The sequence below is a fragment of the Bubalus kerabau genome, chromosome 22, assembly GCF_029407905.1.
Source record: "Bubalus kerabau isolate K-KA32 ecotype Philippines breed swamp buffalo chromosome 22, PCC_UOA_SB_1v2, whole genome shotgun sequence".
In the NCBI taxonomy this organism is placed as follows: domain Eukaryota; kingdom Metazoa; phylum Chordata; class Mammalia; order Artiodactyla; family Bovidae; genus Bubalus; species Bubalus kerabau.
In genome coordinates this window covers 18,710,941-18,730,886 of record NC_073645.1, presented here as the reverse complement: position 1 = coordinate 18,730,886, position 19,946 = coordinate 18,710,941, and the positions used below count along the sequence as shown (strand labels likewise).

The 19,946-nt window shown below is 37.8% G+C and overlaps 1 pseudogene; it reads right to left on the bottom strand.

The window, feature by feature from the left end:
- LOC129637098 (cytochrome P450 2C26-like) overlaps positions 1-19,273 on the bottom strand; it is a 37,086-nt pseudogene extending 17,813 nt beyond the window's left edge.
- Between the last annotated feature and the right edge of the window lie 673 nt (positions 19,274-19,946).

Sequence of the window (19,946 nt, the reverse complement as noted above, 5' to 3'; positions counted from 1 at the left end):
GCCACCTCATGTGAAGAGTTGACTCATTGGAAAAGACTCTGATGCTGGGAGGGATTGGGTGCAGGAGGAGAAGGGGACGACAAAGGATGAGATGGCTGGATGGCATCACTGACTCGATGGACGTGAGTCTGGGTGAACTCCGGGAGTTGGTGATGGACAGGGAGGCCTGGCGTGCTGCAATTCATGGGGTCGCAAAGAGTTGGACATTACTGAGTGACTGAACTGAACTGACTGAAGGAAAGGGAAATACTCAATCCAGTCAGCTCTAGCATTCCATGTGAGGGAAGAAAAATATTCAACTCTAGTCTACTATACCTATCCTCTCCCACCTAAGGAAGGAGAAAAACACATGTAAAGCTCACAGTCCAGAGGCAAAGTTTCGTTTAATGTATGAGACCAATTCATAGGACTATAGAATGTTTCCCCTCCTCCCACATGTCATCATCACATTATTAAATGACTATTTGTAACAGTTCCTTCCACCAAGCACATCATGTTCACCATTCCACAAGAAATTACAAGGCATACCAAAAGGCAAAAACCAGAATTTGACAGAGCAAGCATCAAAACCAGACATGACAGGGATGTGGAATTATCAGACTAGAACATAAAATTATATTCCTCTGCTCATGGAATTAATGGATAAAGTAGAAACCATGCAAGAACAGATGAGGACTGTAAGGAGAGAGATAGAAATCCTAAGAACAAATCAAAAAGAAATGCTAGAGATCAACACACAGTAACAGAAATAAAGAAAGCCTTTGATGGGCTTCTCAGTAAACTGGACACAGCTGAAGAAAGAATCTCCATCTTGAGGAAATCTCAACAAAAAGAGACCAAAGACTTTTTAAAAAGAGGAAAAAAAAGCATATCCAAGGACTATGAGACAAGTTCAAAATGTGTAACATATTTGTGATTGGAGACAGAGAAAAAAGAGATAAAGGAACAGAAGAAATATTTGAAACAATAATGACTGAGAATTTCCCCCAAATTAATATCACATACTAAACCACCAATTAAGAAAATTTAAGGAACATAAAATATATATCAAAAAAGCAAAACATAATCAAAAAGCTCCTGCACCTAGGCATATGTTTTCAAATTACCGAAATAAATAAATAAATTTAAAATTCTGAGAAAAAGAGGAAAAGAGCATCTTACTTATTAAAGAACAATAAGAAGAATCATTCCAACTTCTCTTTGCATACCTCAGAAGCAAAAGGACAATGGGGTGAAATATTGAAAGCATAAAGAGAAAGAAATCATCATCCAAGACTGTGAACCTTCAGGATGGGGAACACATGTATACCTGTGGCGGATTCATTTTGATATTTGGCAAAACAAATACAATTATGTAAAGTTTAAAAAATAAAAAAAAAAAGACTGTGAACCCTGCAAAATGACGCTTCATTAGGGAAAGAGAAATGAAGACTTTCTTGGAGGGAAAAAAGCCTGAGAAGCAAAAATTGAGAGAATTTGTTGCCAATAAAATTGCCTTGCAAGAACTGTTAAAAGAATTGTTCAGAGAGAAGGAAAACCACATAGGTGAGAAACGCATCTATATAAATGAGGAGCTACAAAGAATGAGTGAAGATTAAAAAATGTTATTTTCTTTATTCTTAATTGATTTCAAAGCTAAAAGTTTGTTCAAATTAATAACAATGAATTTAATTGGATAATTCTTATGAAAATGTCATGCAAACATATACGCTTATATAAAAGTGGGAAGAATGATAGCCTGATACAAGGAATGGAAGGGAAGAATCAGAATTATTTCGTTACTACCTGTGAAATGGTGCTGAAACAACCAGGTAACCTCAAGGAAAGGAGTGAAGTTAGAGTCTGCCTCACTTCATACACAAAATGTAACCCAGAATAGATGAAAACTTTAATGTAAGAGCTAAATGTATAAAACTCTTAGAAGAAAAAGTGGTAAATCTTCACAAACACAGATTTGGCAACATATCCTTAGATTTGACACCAAAGTTACAAATATATGTGTATATATTTGTCTTATATATGTATTTGTCTGATACATATGCTGGACTTCATCAAAGTAAAAAATGTTGTTGTGTACCAAAGTAAAAATATTTGTGTATAAAAAGACATAATCAAAGATCTGAAATGACAATCTATATGTTGAGAGAAAATACTTGCATTTTATATATATGTAAGAGAAGCACAAGCTGGAATCACGATTGCCGGGAGAAATATAAATAACCTCAGATATGCAGATGACACCACCCTTATGGCAGAAAGTTAAGAGGAACTAAAAACCCTCTTGATGACAGTGAAAGAGGAGAGTGAAAAAGTTGGCTTAAAGCTCAACATTCAGAAAACTAAGATCATGGCATCCAGTCCCATCACTTCATGGGATATAGATGGGAAAACGGTGGAAACAGTGTCAGATGTTATTTTCTGGGGCTCCAGAAATCACTTCAGATGGTGACTGCAGCCATGAAATTAAAAGATGCTTACTCCTTGGAAGGAAAGTTATGACCAAGCTAGATAGCATATTGAAAAGCAGAAACATTACCTTGCAAAAAAAGGTCTGTCTAGTCAAGGCTATGGTTTTTCCAGTGGTCATGTATGGGTGTGAAATTTGGACTGTGAAGAAAGCTGAGCGCCAAAGAATTGATGCTTTTGAACTGTGGTGTTAGAGAAGGCTCTTGAAAGTCCCTTGGACTGCAAGGAGATCCAACCAGTCCATCCTAAAGGAGTTCAGTCCTGGGTGTTCTTTGGAAGGACTCATGCTGAAGCTGAAACTCCAATACTTTGGCCACCTCATGCGAAGAGTTGACTCATTGGAAAAGACTTTGATGCTGGGATAGATTGGGGGCAGGAGGAGAAGGGGACGACAGAAGATTAGATGGCTGGATGGCATCATCGACTCGATGGACATGAGTTTGGGTGAACTCTGGGAGTTGGTGATGGACAGGGAGGCCTGGCGTGCTGCAATTCATTGGGTCGCAAAGAATTAGACATGACTGAGCGACTGAACTGAACTGAACTGAGCAACTAAACAACAACAATGTGATAAAGTTTGTACAGTAGCAAACCAAAACTTTAGAAAATGAAGACCTGATTGATATAAGAATCAGGACATTGCAATTAAGACATGGCAGTTGTTGGACTGCAGCCCAAGAGACATAGATTCATTAAGCAACTGAATCAATTTTCACTAGACTACAAAAAGGTAGAGGCTTATAAAGGCAAAACTCACAACATTCTGTGAATTGTCAAGAATCATAGTTGGAGATGGCAAGTAAGAGTCCCTGTTAAGTAAGCAATGGTTGGGGTCCAAAATTGTTGCACTGTTAAAAGGGGAGACCTTGAGAACATAACACTGCAACTGTCAGGTGTTGCTCTGAGTAGGGCTTATCCTGTCCTTGGGTCTCGTACAGGTCAAAGAAAAATCAAGTTCTCAGAGGTGCAAAGATAAGCTTGAGACTAGATCCTCAATAGCCTCCTGACTTCATTTTTGTATGTCTGAACTATGATTACTCCATTATAATTTCAGTTTGTCATCAAGAGCAAGGAAGAGAGATTTTACCCAGAACAACAGTGTGGATTCATTGGAGGATCAGAGGCATGGACTTCATTAAACAGACCCGCAGCACTGAACCACCAGTACACACAGACCCAAACAGGAGATGAGAATTAGGGTCATGAAGATCTAAATATCACTGGAAGGATAAACATCACTAGATCACTAATGGCAGTGTTTTACAATCACATGTTCTACAAAGATATCATATATGTTTAAATTGATTAGTGCAGTTATTTCTAAGATCTTTTAGTAGGGAGAAATAAATTTTTGTCAAGAACTAATTACAAAATGTTTTATCCCTCATGTTTGCATAGATTCATGTTTTATTCACCATGTAAGAGAAGATTTTCACACCGATGATATATCTTTACTCTTTCAATTACCTTTGCCTGACAAGGACAGAAAAACCATAGCTTTGACTAGACGGACCTTTGTTGACAAAGTAATGTCTCTGCTTTTTAATATGCTAAGTTGGTCATAACTTTCCTTCCAAGGAGCAAGCATCTTTTAATTTCATGGCTGCAATCACCATCTGCAGTGATTTTGGAGCCCAGAAAAATAAAGTCAGCCACTGTTTCCCCACAAGCAACCATTCAGTTCACCAGGGTCACCACATACTGAGTATGAACCTTGATTCAATATTTTGTGACTCATCCCAGTCAATAAATTTCCAAATATATTTATTTGGTTAATAATTACTAAACTGGTTGACTAAAATGGGTGTCAGAAAAGTTTAGTTTTGTAACCTATAAACTTGATTGAGTCTAACACTCAGAGTAGCTCTTATTTACAACAAAGAGAAGCAGTAATTCACTGCCTAACTTAAGTAGCTCTAAATTCTAAAATTCTAAAAGAACTGAACAGATTATTGTGGATGAAATCAATTTGGTCACTTTCTTTAGAGCTGCCCTTTTATTCCTTGAGAGATGAGTGTGTCTGCTTTGATCCATTTTCCTACTGTTAAAGCTCACTGCTTTTTATAGAGTGAAAGAGTCAAAGATAATTTGAAGATTGAAGGAATCTCTGAGATCAGTTAGTCCAATCTTTCTTTCTTCCCATCAGCAATTTAGTGACAGTGGATAAGGAGTCCTCACTGCATTAGTACAAGGCCTCGGGTTAGAATACTAGTTTCCCAACTCCCAGTTTAGTGACATCACATATCAGTAGCATTCTTGTTGCTGTCCAAATGATCAGGAGAGCATCAGCATTAAGCTCTCCACTATCATAAAGTAATACAAACTTCAGGCTGACTAGAATTGTGGATTTGGATTATTCTTTTTAATAATAGAATTTATTTTTAATTGAAGCATATAGTGAATTTCAATATTATATTTTTCAAGTGTACAACATAGTGATTCAATATTTTTACAAATTATATTCCATTGAATGTTATTAAAAGATCATTTCCATAACTGCCTGTGCTTTACAATATAGTCTTATTGCTTACCTATTTTATACAGAGTAGTTAGTATCATTTAATATCATATCCTGGAGAAGGCAATGGCAGCCCACTCCAGTACTCTTGCCTGGAAAATCCCATGGATGGAGGAGCCTGGTAGGCTGCAGTCCATGGGGTCGCTAGGAGTCGGACATTACTGAGCGACTTCACTTTCACTTTTCACTTTCATGCACTGGAGAAGGAAATGGCAACCCACTCCAGTGTTCTTACCTGGAGAATCCCAGGGACGGGGGAGCCTGGTGGGCTGCCATCTCTGGGGTCGCACAGAGTCAGACACGACTGAAATGACTTAGCAGCAGCAGGAGTGACAATATCATATCCTTAACTTGCCACTCCTCTTCCTTCTCCTCTTTGGTAACCAGTAGTTTGCTTTCTATATCTCTGAGTCTGTTTCTTCTGTGTATATATACTCATTTGTATAATTTTTTTAGATTTCACAAATAAGTAATATTTTACAGTATTTTTCTCTCATATAAGTAGGCATAATATTCTCTAGGAACATTCACTTTGCTTCAATTGGCAGAATTGCATTCTTTTCATGGCTGAGTAATATTCCACTGTGTTTATACCACATCTTCTTTATCCATTTGTCTGTTGATGGACACTTGGCTTGCTTCCATACTGAAAGGCTCTTGCTGAACCACAAAAGACACTGGGATTCTTGGCCTCCAGAGGAAAAGGATTCAATCCGGGGCCAGAGATGAGGCTTGATCACTCAGAGCTTTTGTATAATAAAGTTTTGTTAAAGTATAAAAGAGATATAGAAAGCTTCTGACATAGATATCAGAAGGGGGCAGAAAGTGTTAGCAATGGAATTATATACTTTTAATTAGTTATTACAGTGAATCAAAAGAATGTCCGGAGGTTGTATAGACCTTACTAGACCCACTCCCATAATTTATATTTTAAGATAACAGGATTATCCAGAAGGTTTTTTTTTCCAGAAACTGTCCACAAGCAGGATACATTATTGTTATATAATCCTAAGGAATGTAGAGGAAAAAAGTTTGTCCTTTCCTCCTCCTTGAGAATTCCAGATCACTCTTTCCCTGGGGACCCTGGACTTCTTATCAACCTGCCTAAGAATTGACTCAATTCCTTGACTTGCAAGTAATGCTGCTATGAACATTGAAGTGGAGGTATCTCTTTGAATTAGTGTTTTCATTTTCCTTGGCTATACACCCAAGAGTGGAATTGCTGGATCATATGGTAGTTCTATTTTTAGTTTTTTGAGACAACTCCTTATTTTCTACAGTGCCTGCACCAATTTACATTCCCACCAACAGTGTACAAGAGTTCTCTTTTCTCCTCATCCTCTCCAACATTTGTTATTTGTGGCCTTTTTGATGACAGCCATTCTGAGGTGTGAAGTGATTTCTGTGGTTTTGATTTGCATTTTTCTCACGATTAGCAATGTTGAACATCTTTTCATGTGCCTGGTAGTCATCAATATGTCCTTTTTTTTTTTTTTAATGGCATGATATATTTATTTATTTATTTTTAGTTTCATGTTTTAATTTTATTTTATTTATTTATTTTTAATTATTATTATTATTTTTTTACTTTACAATATTGTATTGGTTTTGCCATACATCAACATGCATCCGCCACAGGTGTACACGTGTTCCCTATCCTGAACCTCCCTTCCACCTCCCTCCCTATACTATCCCTCTGGGTCATCCCGTGCACCAGCCATCCTCTACACAGAAAACCCTAAAGACTCCACCAGAAAATTACTAGAGCTAATCAATGAATATAGTAAAGTTGCAGGATATAATATCAACACACAGAAATTCCCTGCATTCCTATACACTAATAATGAGAAAATAGAAAGAGAAATTAAGGAAACAATTCCATTCACCATTGCAACGAAAAGAATAAAATACTTAGGAATATATCTACCTAAAGAAACTAAAGACCTATATATAGAAAACTATAAAAACACTGGTGAAAGAAATCAAAGAGGACACTAATAGATGGAGAAATATACCATGTTCATGGATCGGAAGAATCAATATAGTGAAAATGAGTATACTACCTAAAGCAATCTATAGATTCAATGCAATCCCTATCAAGCTACCAACAGTATTTTTCACAGAGCTAGAACAAATAATTTCACAATTTGTATGGAAATACAAAAAACCTCGAATAGCCAAAGCAATCTTGAGAAAGAAGAATGGAACTGGAGTAATCATCAATATGTCTTTCTTAAAAAAGTCTATTCATATCTTCTGCCATTTTTAATAGAGTTGTTTGCTTGACACTGAGTTTCATGAGTTGTTTATGTATTTTGGAGATTAATGCCATTAAATGTATTATTTGTAAATATGTTCTCTTATTCTAAAGGTTGCCCTTTTATTGACTTCCTCTGCTGTACAAAGTTTTTAATTTTAATTAAGTTCCATTTGTTTATTTTTGCTTTTATTTCTTTTGCCTTAAGAGACCAATCAAAAAGAAATTATTGCTACAATTTATGTCAAAGAGTGTTCTATGTTTTCTTCTAGAAGTTTCATGGTTTCTGATCTTACATTTAGGTCTTTCATCCATTTGAGGTTTCTTTTGTTTATAGTATGAGTAAATGTTCTAATTTCATTTTTTATGTGTAGAACCATGTTTTTCCAGCACCACTTATTGAAAAGACCTTCTTTTCACTTTTGTAAACTCTTGCCTCCTTTGTCATAGATTAACTGACCACATGTGCTTGAGTTTATTTCTGAGCTCTCTATTCTGTTCCATTGCTCTGTCTGTGCTTACACCAGTACCATGCTATTTTGATTAGTGTAGCCTTGTAGTACGGTTTGAAGTCTGGGAAGGTCTCAAGACTACTTTGGCAATTCATGGTCTTTCATAGTTCTACATGAAGCTTAGGATTGTTACAGTTTTGTGAAAAATGTCAAGGGTATTTTGATAAGTGAAGTCACTCAGTTGTGTCCAACTCTGCAACCCCATGGACTATAGCCTACCAGGCTCCTCCGTCCATGGAATTTTCTGGCAAGAGTACTGGAGTGGGTTGCCATTTCCTTCTCCAGAGGATCTTCCCAACCCAGGGATCGAACCCACCATGTGTCCTGCATTGCAGACAGACACTTTACCACCATCTGAGCCACCAGGGAGGCCTGGTATTTTGATAGGGATTGCATTAAATCCAGAGATTGCTTTGGGTGGTATGAACATTTTAACAATATTTTCTGCTGGTCCAGTAGCTTCATAGTATAGTTTGAGATCAGGAAGTAGAATGCCTCTGACTTTGTTCTTCTTTCTCAGGATTGCTTTGGCTATTTAGGCTCTTTTTAGTTAGTTCAGTCACTCAGTCATGTCCAACTCTTTACAATCCCATGGACTGCAGCACACCGGGCCTCCCCATCCACCACCAACTCCCAGGATTTGCTCAAACCCATACTTCATGTAGGCTGTTTTTGCTTGCATACAAATTTTAGCATGGCTTCCCTATTTCTGTAGAAAATGTAATTGGAATTTTGATAGGGACTGAGATGAGACAGCTTCAGATAGTCATGGATATTTTAACAATTTTCATCTTTCTGATCTATGAACACAAGATATCTTTTGTGTCTTCCTCACTTTTTCCTAACCAAGTCTTTTACTTCTGATTGTACAGATCTTTCACTTCCACTATTAAATTTATTCCTATGTATGTTATTGTTTTTATGCCATTGTGAATGACATAATTTTCCCTATTTCTTTGTCAGATGTTTCACTGTTAGTGTAAAGAGATGCAACTATTTCTTCTGTTGATTTTATATCCTGCAACTTTACTTAATTCATTGATTAGCTCTGAGAGTATTTTGTTGAGTCTGGGGGTTTCTATATATAAAATGATATCACTTGCAAATAACACCACCACCTCACAGCAGTACACTGTTCTGTATTTTTCTATATATTTGGTCTTCACAAAATGTCCTTTCCCTCCTTATACTGTGATGTTGTTGCTTATGGTGCTTTCATTGCAGATTGAATAACAGCCCCTAGCATTTCTTGTAAAGCAGTTTGAGTGGTGAGGAATGTTCTTAGCTTTGTTTGGGGGGTAAAGTTTTAGATCTCATTTTTTTAAAGACAGTATTGATGAGTATAGATTCCTGGTTGGTGGGTTTTTTTTTTTCTTTCATTTCTTTGAATCTATTTGCTCATTCTCTTCTGGAAGGGTTCTGCAATCTTCTAGTAGTACTGAAAGGGTGCCCTTGTCTGTGACAAATCACTTTCTCTTGCTGCTTTCAAAATTCTTTCATAATTTACTTTTGACAATTTGATTATATTGTGTCTCAGTGTAGATTTCTTTTTATCTGAGGTTCTTTTATAAGTCCAGTATATTTCCATCCACTTCCTTTTCAGATGTAGGAAGTTTTCTGCCATTGTTACTTTGAATAAGCTTTCTAGTCCTTTCCCTTTCTCTCTCCCCCTTCTAGGACTTCTACTCTTAATATATTGGTCATTTCACAATGTTCCATACATCTTTTAGGCTTTCTTTTCTTTTTCCTCTTCTTTCTTCTCATTCTCCTGGTTTAATAATTTCCAGTGACATATATTTGAGTTAACTGACCATTTTTTCTGCCTGATCTAGTCTGTTCTGAACCCTCTAATGATGTCCTGTTTGGTGCCTTTACATTGTCTGTTTTTTTCTTGAAATTTCTGCTTCATTTCTTTATTGTTCTCATGAACCGAGTAATGATGTTTATGAATATTGTTTTGAATTATCTTTCACTTAAATCATGTAATTCCTGTTATTTCATTTTCCTTGACTTGACTTGCTTTCTGGACTTTAGACAAACAGTCACACTCATTGTCTTCATTGCCTAGTCTCATGCAGGAGAACCTCACCAATCAGTTCATTCAAAGATTGTGAAGGTCTCTAAAATTTGCTGGCTAGTCCAGCCTACTTCTTCTGTTCTGTTCATTGCCCATTATCAAGAGTATGCTGAGTCCTGTCAGTGTTCTAAAATAAGCAACACAGAAGCCAGTTCCTCATGAAACTGCTCCCAAATTTGTGAATGGAAGGCTAGATGTGAATGCCAACTCCTTTGCTCCTCAGAGAGAATCTGGGAGCTGGGGATGGGGGTGGGGGTTCATGCTCAATTATATAGCACTTTGCAGAGGTTCATAAGAAAGACCCTGATGCTGGGAAGGATTGAGGGCAAGAGGAGAAGGGGATGATAGAGGATGAGATGGTTGGATGGCATCACCAACTCAATGGACATGAGTTTGGGTAAACTCCGGGAGTTGGTGATGGACAGGGAGGCCTGGTATGCTGTGGTTCATGGGGTTGCCAAGAGTCGGACATGACTGAGCAACTGAACTGAACTGAAGAGTTTGATAGTTATGGCGAGAGTGCATTTCTGCTGTTCTTTCTGGCTTTGGTGTAACTAAATTCACATCTACTAAGGTAGAGAAATATTTCAACTAGGTTCTGGATTTTTTTACAAAGAGAATTGATCCATGTGCTGCTCTGAATCAATGTGGCCACTGAGGGAAGGAAAGTTCAGAGTTTCCTATTATGGCAGGTTACTAATGATATACCCTCTTGGGTGAGTTTCAGCAGATTGCATACTTAAGGAATTGACCCATTTCAATTAATTTATCAAGTTGGTTGACATAGAGCTGCTCATAATACTTCCTTTATTATGCTTTCAATATCCATGACATCAAAGAGACGGCCCTACTTTAAATAAAAACTTGTGATATTTGTGTCCTCTCTTTGGAGGGAGACTGGTTTAAGGTAATTTCTTGAACACAATCTCAATGATTTCTGTTTTGATTGTCAATTGTGGTTCACTATGTCTTATTTTCGGAGAAGGCAATGGCACCCCACTCCAGTACTCTTACCTGGAAAATCCCATGGACGGAGGAGCCTGGTAGGCTGTAGTCCATGTGGTCGCGAAGAGTAGTACACGACTGCGTGACTTCACTTTCACTTTTCACTTTCATGCACTGGAGAAGGAAATGGCAACCCACTCCAGTGTTCTTGCCTGGAGAATCCCAGGGACGGGAGAGCCTGGTGGGCTGCCGTCTATGGGGTCGCACAGAGTCGGACACAACTGAAGCGACTTAGCAGAAGCAGCATGTCTTATTTTAAACTGAATTCTCACTATCACTGATCTTAATATTCCCTACATATGAAGCTGCTCTTGAAAACAATATCTCTCACTTTTAAAATCAAACCTCAAATAACTGTAGACAACATGCATCCAAGGGAGATTTTCTGGTCTCTTTCCCTCTGTCCTTCTCTGTGCATATCATTATAAGGAACAGCATGACATCTTTGCCTTTTTTTTCCTTTCTTACTTGCAATATGCACAAAAGAAGAAAAACCTGAAAAGTGGCTCATCAAATTCTGCTTTTTATTAGAAATATACACTGGAGAAAGAGGTCTCATTGGCATACACTAATCATCTTGCTCTACTTTGCACTGACTACATGATACTATGTACATAGTACTAGTTAATATTAGATACATATTAGGATATGTGATGACCAATACAAATATTACAGGATATGAAGAATAGCAGGTGTGTTTCTGTGGTGAAACTGTGCAGCAAATGAGAAGAGGTCAGAGAATGTATTTTCGGGAAATATTAACAGGACACTGGTGAATGATGCCCCCGAGGAGAGGGAGTTGAAGACAACATCACTGAGGAAGCTGGAGGATCTAACATTCTTCACACAGGAATGAAGCAAAGCTGGTAAGGAGGCGGCATAGTAGCTATCCCAGTAACAGCTGGTGTGGCGTCAATGTCCTTTGGGTCAACCACAGATTTCAAGGTAAATTTTTGCAAAATTGTGGTCAGGAAGAAAAACAGCTCCATGCAGGCCAGGCCCTCTCCCACACAAATTCGTTTTCCTGAAAATAAGAAACATAGAGAGTACATATTCCTTGAACACTCTGTTTCTGGCTGTCAGAAAGAGACCATGCAGTAACTTTTTGATGAATGTTTGAATGGATGGATGGAAGGCAGATCGCTAGAGACATAGGTAGACAAAGGATAGATACACATGCTATCCATCTAACACCTAATCTTAACAGATATCCTTCTTTAAGCAGATATTTACTGAGTATCAGCACTATATCGCATACTTCATTAAGTATATTATAACTCCAATTTGACATGTTCAAGTTTCCATCAACTTTTTCTAGAAATATGCATACATTGGTTGTATTTTTGTTCCTAGTGTGATGGTCCAATATCTTTCTTTTCATTCTTCAAAGCCTCTGTTCTCTGCTGTAAGTATATCAAATTTACGTTAACCTTGAAGATTTAAAGTTTTATAACACAGAGTTTCTTTAGTCTAAGATGCACTTCTCTTATATTTTCAGAATGTAGTTTAAACTTTATTTCTGAATTTGAAAGAACTGGGTCACTGTTTCAAAGCTCCAGTAATCTAACCCAACGATAAGGATGTATCATGGAAAGGGAAGGTTTAGGGGCACTGGGATTGCTGTACCTCAACATGGACAAAGAACATTTTGACCAGGCCCAGAGTGGGTACTATGGAAGTTCCAAAGGATGCCCAAAGGCACCTTGTCCTCTGAAGTGAAGTGAAGTGAAGTGAAGTCACTCAGTTGTGTCCGACTCTCGGTGACCCCATGGACTGTAGCCCACCAGGCTCCACAATCCATGGAATTTTCTAGGCAAGAGTACTGGAGTGGGTTGCCATTTTCTTCTCCAGGGGATCTTCCCGACCCAGGGATCAAACCTGGGTTTCCCAAATTGCAGGTAGACACTTTATCCTCTGAGCCACCAAGGAATCCCTAAAGTAATGAAGAAAATTAATTTGTGTTACCTGCTGAGAAAGCCATGAAATAGTTGCTCTTCCTAAAGTTGCCATTCTCATCCAGGAAGTGGCCAGGGTCAAATACCTCTGGGTTGGGGAATTCTTTGCCATCATGCAGCACAGAAGTCAGTGATATTAATGTATCTGTGCCCTGGAAAGAACAGATGAAGATAAACTAACCTATGAAGAAGTCACAGAGCTAGAAGAACTGCTGAAAATCATGTGGTCCAATCTTAGAATCAATAGATGACTAATCTTGGGTTGAAAGAAGGGCAGTGGCATTTTCAATCAGACAGAACAAGTAATAAACAAGGATAAGTTTAAGACTAATGGCAGTGATGCTGCTAAAGTGGACTTCAAAGGCATCTGAAATACTCAGTACATGGGTCCTAGAACTTATGAATCCAATCTGCTTTTAGCACATTTGGACACTGGTGTCTGACCCCATTAGCTTATTTTTTTATCATTTCAATTTTCACTCATTTCATATGTGGATTATGTCTCTACTATGTTTGAAATGTCTCAAATTATCTATTTGTATGGCTTTTGTAAATAGGCATTTGATCTAACATAAAACAACCTATTCAATGATAATAAAGTAAATACAATAACAAATATTATTGTTTACCATTGCCAAGAAGATTGTTTGTCTTTATTTAAAAATACAGTGTTAGACTTCATTACAGATTAATCCCAGATTTGAAACACAGGAATAATGGTAAAATTAGAATAATCATGTCAACATAGGATCATTAATTTAACCAAGTTTTATCTATTAATGCTAAAGCTATTGGTTAAACAACTGAGAAGCATGATACAAAACCACACAGTACCATGCAATTTTTTATTAATTAAATGTGCAAAAAAGGACCTGTGTCATGGAGTAATCTGGCAGATACTACTTTATAATGTAAAAGCACTGCATAACCAATAATGGGATAACTGACATATGTGCCTGCACCTCCCCAGTGAATTTCAGTGAGAAACACAAAGCACCCATATACTTAAAGTTGTAATTGGAATCTATGTCCAGAAAACAATCACATAAAACCAGCCTGAGGAATATCTTACGTGAGTACTAAACTGAACTCTACAAAGTTAAAGGTACTAAAAGAAAGCAAATAGGACAAAGAGGACTGATAACAGGAGAGAAATGGAGAACAGGGAAAATATAACCAAACTATAGGCTTGTTTCTGGGCTGGACATTGATTTGCAAAAAAAAAAAAAAAAAAAAAGTACAAAGCTTATTCCATGAAAACTGGGAAATTTTTAATATAGGCCGTCCATTATCATTGATAACTCTTAAGTATAACTGCTATTATTCCTCTGTATACAAAAATCACTGTTTTGAGCTATACATACTGAAGTAGGGAAGTGTGAATGAGTAGATGGATAGATTGATAAATGAATATTTGTGGAAAATTTTTACACATTAAGGTATGGGGAAGTCATTTTAGCTTAAACATGATTTAACTTGAATTTTAGGTTAAATAAACTGTCTGTGTGGCCTATCAAACATACACACTAATTAATTATTAAAGAAAATGTGAATCGAACAGAAATAAAGAATGTCCATGTTAAAAATAAAGATTAAATGCCTCCTTTCTGGGATGCCAATGTTGAAACTCTTGCAACAAGAAGACTCCTCTCTTAGGTGCCAAGGCCATATCAACTCGCTGTGCATATGTTGATAATGGTTTTTTGAAACCTTATAAGAATGTATCTCTGGCTTCCTGATGTTCTTTGTTCTGACAAGGTATACAACTGTGTGGATAAACCATACCTCTCCAGAGCAGTTCCTCAGAGTTATCTGAGAGGTTGTCTTCTGGGCTATAGTCCTCAGTTTGGCTCAAATAAAACTCTTTTCTGTTCCTCTTACAGATTGTTTATTGATTATTTCTCAACATTGCAAAAGCAAGTAAATATCCAAATTCACATATAACATACATATGAACATGTTTTTAATGTTGTATCTTTAAAAAATAATTAATGCAAACTTGGGGAAATCTTCTATCCCCTAAGGTTATCATATAAAATGTCTACAACCCTTTATTATTCTCTTGTATATATTTATATAAGAAATACATAAAATCTTCCTTTAAAATGCCAACAAAAGATACAAATCCAGTATTTTCATCAAATGTTGCTCAAATAATTGCATATTTCATAGATAAATAAAGGAAGCATAAACATTACTCAGCATCATAAGTAAAAATTACCTGCATGGACCATCATCTAAATGCAAGCACTAAATTTTGAAGTTTTCGAAATAGATAAGGGTAAATCTTTCAGACTTTGTGCTGGAAAGTGTTCTTTATATAAACTAAAAAGAAAAAAAAATCCCACAAATCAATCTCACAGCATTGCAAAACATTCTTTTAGACAGTCTTACATACTAACAAATACCAACCCATATACAAATATAGCCTTTGTACAGACAATGACTAAGCATTTTAAATGGAATGTAATCAAGGAAGAATAATATTTTGTGATACATGGGAATTCTATGCAATCTAAGTTTTTGCTTCCATAAAGACTTGTATATAGCCCTTTTTGTTTGTTTAATATGTCCTTGACTGCTTCCAAGCTATAATAGCAGAAGTGTACAAAAGTGTACAAAAAGCATCAGACACTTCAGGGCTTCAAATTCTGAAATACTTACACTCTGGAATAATACAGAGAAAGTTTACCAGCTCCTGTCTTAGACCATTCTCTCCAGTTAGCTCAGTAGCTCCAGCCTTGGATAAAACTAATCACTCATCTAATTCATAAAAAGATATAACAGAATCAGCCTCCCAATATTCTCATTGGAAAAGACCCCGATGATGGAAAAGACTGAAGGCAAAAGAGAATGAGTGTCAGAGGATGAGATGGTTGGATAGCAACACCAACTTAATGGACAGGAATTCAAGGAAATTGGAAGACATTGGAAGACACAGGAGCTTGGCATGCTATAGTCCATGGGATTGCAGAGTCAGGCATGTCTTAGCAACTGAACAACAAAGCCCAACATTTATGTTTCTACACTGGAAGGGTCATGCAGAAGGGAATGGTCACCCCCAGAATATACTTGGGAATAGACGCATGACAATATAATGGTTATTTCCAAATATAGTGGATGTGTGAGATGGGCCATTCCATTTTGATTTTTAGTACATTGTTTCTCATGTACTTATAAATAAGAGGAGAAACCAGTTTGATTAATGACTACCTTAGACTCCAATGTTACAAAAGAAAAGTCTTCTCTCAGCATGTTCTTTGGTTAAAAAAAAAAAAAAGTGGACTTGAAGTACTAACTCTTGTATCAAATTTGTGATTACTGAGACGAGTCCCATAATCTCTTCATAAAATCATCAATTCTGTCTTCTCCAAAGATTGGTATTAGTACTTGTACCTTACACCAACCTCATTGCACTATCAGCTGACTTTTCAACAGAAATTCTGCAGGCTAGAAGAAAGTGGCATGATACACTCAATTTTTTTTAATGTGATGAAAAGAAAGAACCTACATCCAAGAATACTCTACCAGATTTATAAAGACTCAAAAATTTCACAGATAAGCAAAGGCAAAACAATTTCAGCACCACCAAATCAGCTTTACAAGAAATACTAGAGACTTTTCTAAGGAAAAGGGAAAGGCTACAACTAGAAACAGAAAACTTACAATGGAAAAAGCTCACTGCCAAAGGCAAACATACAGTAAAGTTATTTTTTAAAGTGCTGCATTTACAAAGAAGTCATAATTGAGAACTGCAATAAGATATACCTAAATGATTAAAACCCCTAGATGTCGTTACTATTTGCCAGAATTATAGGCCTAGGCCCTGAAGTGACTCTCAGACATGTCTGTGAGGCTGTACATATAAAAACTGTTCAATTAAGGGAAAACAAATATCACTGTTTCATGACCCATAAGGGTCATTCCCACCCTGTCCAGTTGCTATAGAAAAGACATTGTTCTCTAAATCTTTTAGGAAATGACTCAGAACTATCCTTTGTGATTTCTGAATCGAACACAAAGTGCAAGATAGAGTATTATTAAAACACATTTATACCCACACTGTGTGTACCATCATGGGACAATCCTATGACACACATGACAATCACAGATACACAAAAGCTCCCCTGGCTGTCTGTGCTTCACACCCTCTCCCCTTTCATCTGAAGACTGGCAACCACCACCCATAGGAAAGATGTGGCTGCCCCGAAATGTTGCCAAGGGCATCACCAGTGAGAGAGAAGACTGCTAAGATCAGAGTTACAGAGCACAGAATCACCCACCGTTGGTTTTTCTCAACTCCTCCACCAGGCAGTGCGCTTCCTCTTGAACATGGTCCTCAGTGCTCCTCTTCCCATCCCAAAATTCTGCAGGGTTGTGAGGGTGAAGCACCGGGTCTCCTTCTATCTCCTTCCAGTGCTGAAAATGATTCCTACCAGGAAGGGAAGCAGAAACTAGGAAGGAAGTTCTAGGGAAGGAGAAGTGAGCCAAAACTTGGGAGGCTCACAGATGGACCACCCCTACCCATTACCAATGCTGAACATGTGCAAATACACACCTACCATCAACCTTAGTAGCTCTTTCAAGCACTGGGAAACTGCCTCTTCCAGAAAATTCCTCTCCCACATCAATCAGAGCTTCCTTCACTGCTTCATATCCATGTAAGACCACCACGGGCTTCATGCCAAAGTACACAGTGAATACAGGGCTGTACACCTCTGAGAGCTGGGAATGGAGATACATATAATAGCAGAACTCAATATTTGATAATACATTGTGCCTGATGTAGAATGTATTATCATCTGATTATTACGTTTTTATTCTGCCATATAGCCTAAAATATTTCTGAATTTAATACATAAGTATGATAGAGATTGTTACACTTCCCACTGATGGATGACCTGAGATGCTGGGCCACAGCCCAAGTAACTAGTACACAGATTATGATTAATCCTCATATCAGCACTTTCAACAGGTTTATTTGTCCCACTTATAAACAAGGAAACTGAGGTCAGGGAATTCTATTTCATGTCCAGTGTCCCAGGGCTACAATATATACAGGATTCAAATCTGAATCTCTTCTTATTCACATTCTGATCCTTGAGGAGAAACATAGCAATAATGAAGCCCCACCTTTGGACCAACACCCAACTGACTGCTTCCGAATCAGCTAATGACAGCAGTCATTAGAATTCTGATTCTGTAGCCCCGTGATGAATACTAGAAATCTGTAATTTTAAAAAATAAATTCAGGTAATTTCCAGCCCAGTTTGAGATCCACTGGTATTACTATTATAGAGAGATAACATCATAGAGGCAGTGTCTGGACATACAGCATCTCATGGAAGAACAACATCTTTCATCTTGCAACATTCACAGGGTATAGATGGCATCTGCCTGCAAAATCCTGATGGATGACTTCTTTCTTTCAATCACTCATGCTTGTCCTGATCCCAAGTCAACTCCTTATATCAAGCACAATGGCCTTTTTCAGAAAAGTTCTGTTTTCCTGATCATCTGAACAAAACACCTGGCTTATATAGAATATGACTTCAGGAAGAAAATCTCAAATCACAAAACATTTCAGTTCATTTATCTTCAGCCCCAAATCACAGCAAATGCTTGTGTAACAAAGAAGGGAAGCAACACTCTCAACTTTTAATACTTCATTACTTTGATTCTACCATACAAAGAGCTAAACACACACAAAACATATTATTGTTTTCCTCTACTTACGATAATGACATAGCTGAAAGGCAAGAAAAGTGTCAAAATCACAGGAAGTAATTTGCTTCACACTGACCTATTTTGCAGAGAAGGCAATGGCACTCCAGTCCAGTACTCTTGCCTGGAAAATCCCATGGATGGAGGAGTCTGGAGGGCTAGTCCATGGGGTCACTTAGAGTCAGGCACGACTGAGCGACTTCACTTTCAATTTTCACTTTCATGCATTGGAGAAGGAAATGGCAACCCACTCCAGTGTTCTTGCCTGGAGAAACCCAGGGACGGGGGAGCCCGGTGGGCTGCCGTCTATGGGGTCGCACAGAGTCGGACACGACTGAAGCGACTTAGCAGCAGCAGCAGCAGACCTATTTTGACGGTGTGCCCCTAGCGAAATGTAGGATTTCCTGGCAAGAATACTGGAGTGGGTTATTGTTTCTTTCTCCAGGGGATCTTCCCAACCCAGGCATCAAACCTGGATCTCCTACTTGGCAGGCAGATTCTTTATCACTGAGCCACCAGGGAAGGCCCATTAGTTTTATAATCGGGCTTAACTTACTGTGTGCAAGACACTGGAGAAGCAGAAACCCTACTTATATTGTTTAAGGATTTGCTGATGTTTATAATATCTAATTGTAGGACGTTTCCAAAAATTGGGAGAGGAGTGGGTCCTGGGGGAGCTTCCCTTTCCCAGAGCTGTTTCCAGAGTGAGAGGAGAAGCAGACAGGAGAGACAGAGCACCAGGACCACAGCCAGATCCATTGATGCCTTCTCTTCTTACTCAGATGATTGTGAGCCTAAAATCAAAAGCTTTTATAACAGTCCCTGCTAATTCAACCTGTGTGTCTCTGATATAAAGAGACCATGCAGATATATGCACTTTGCTCTCTATTCTGAGCAGACTGCTCCAATGATAAAAATAAACTGTGCTTTAGCTTTGTTTTCTCTTTGTCCGATGATCACTCTGGAAATTGCAGTTAGGCTGGTTTAGCTGTGCTGGGATTGGGTCTAGTGGGTGGGAGAAGTCCCACTGTGCAGCTGGGATTGAGAACTATAGGAAGAAATAATTTGATGCCATAAAGGGCTCATAACTCTGAATTCAAATCAGTGACCAGTTGGGAATATTTGACTCTGAGGACAACCAATATGCCTTTTTTGCTTTTTGAATGCTTATCTTGTAATATTATATCCAACACTAGGATACTCTGTCCTTAAAAATGAAAGATTTTAAAATATTTCAATGTACTGTACTCATATTACATTTGCCTATGTATAAAATAGTTAACAGTGATATATTTAAGATCATATTAAAAATCAAAATACAGTAACTATGGTTCAGGCTGAAGGAGGAAACAGACAGAGGCGGATTCCATCTTAGGCCTGTTCATGCTGATGATGCTCAGCCACCTCTCCAATGGACTCGGAACTCTATGCT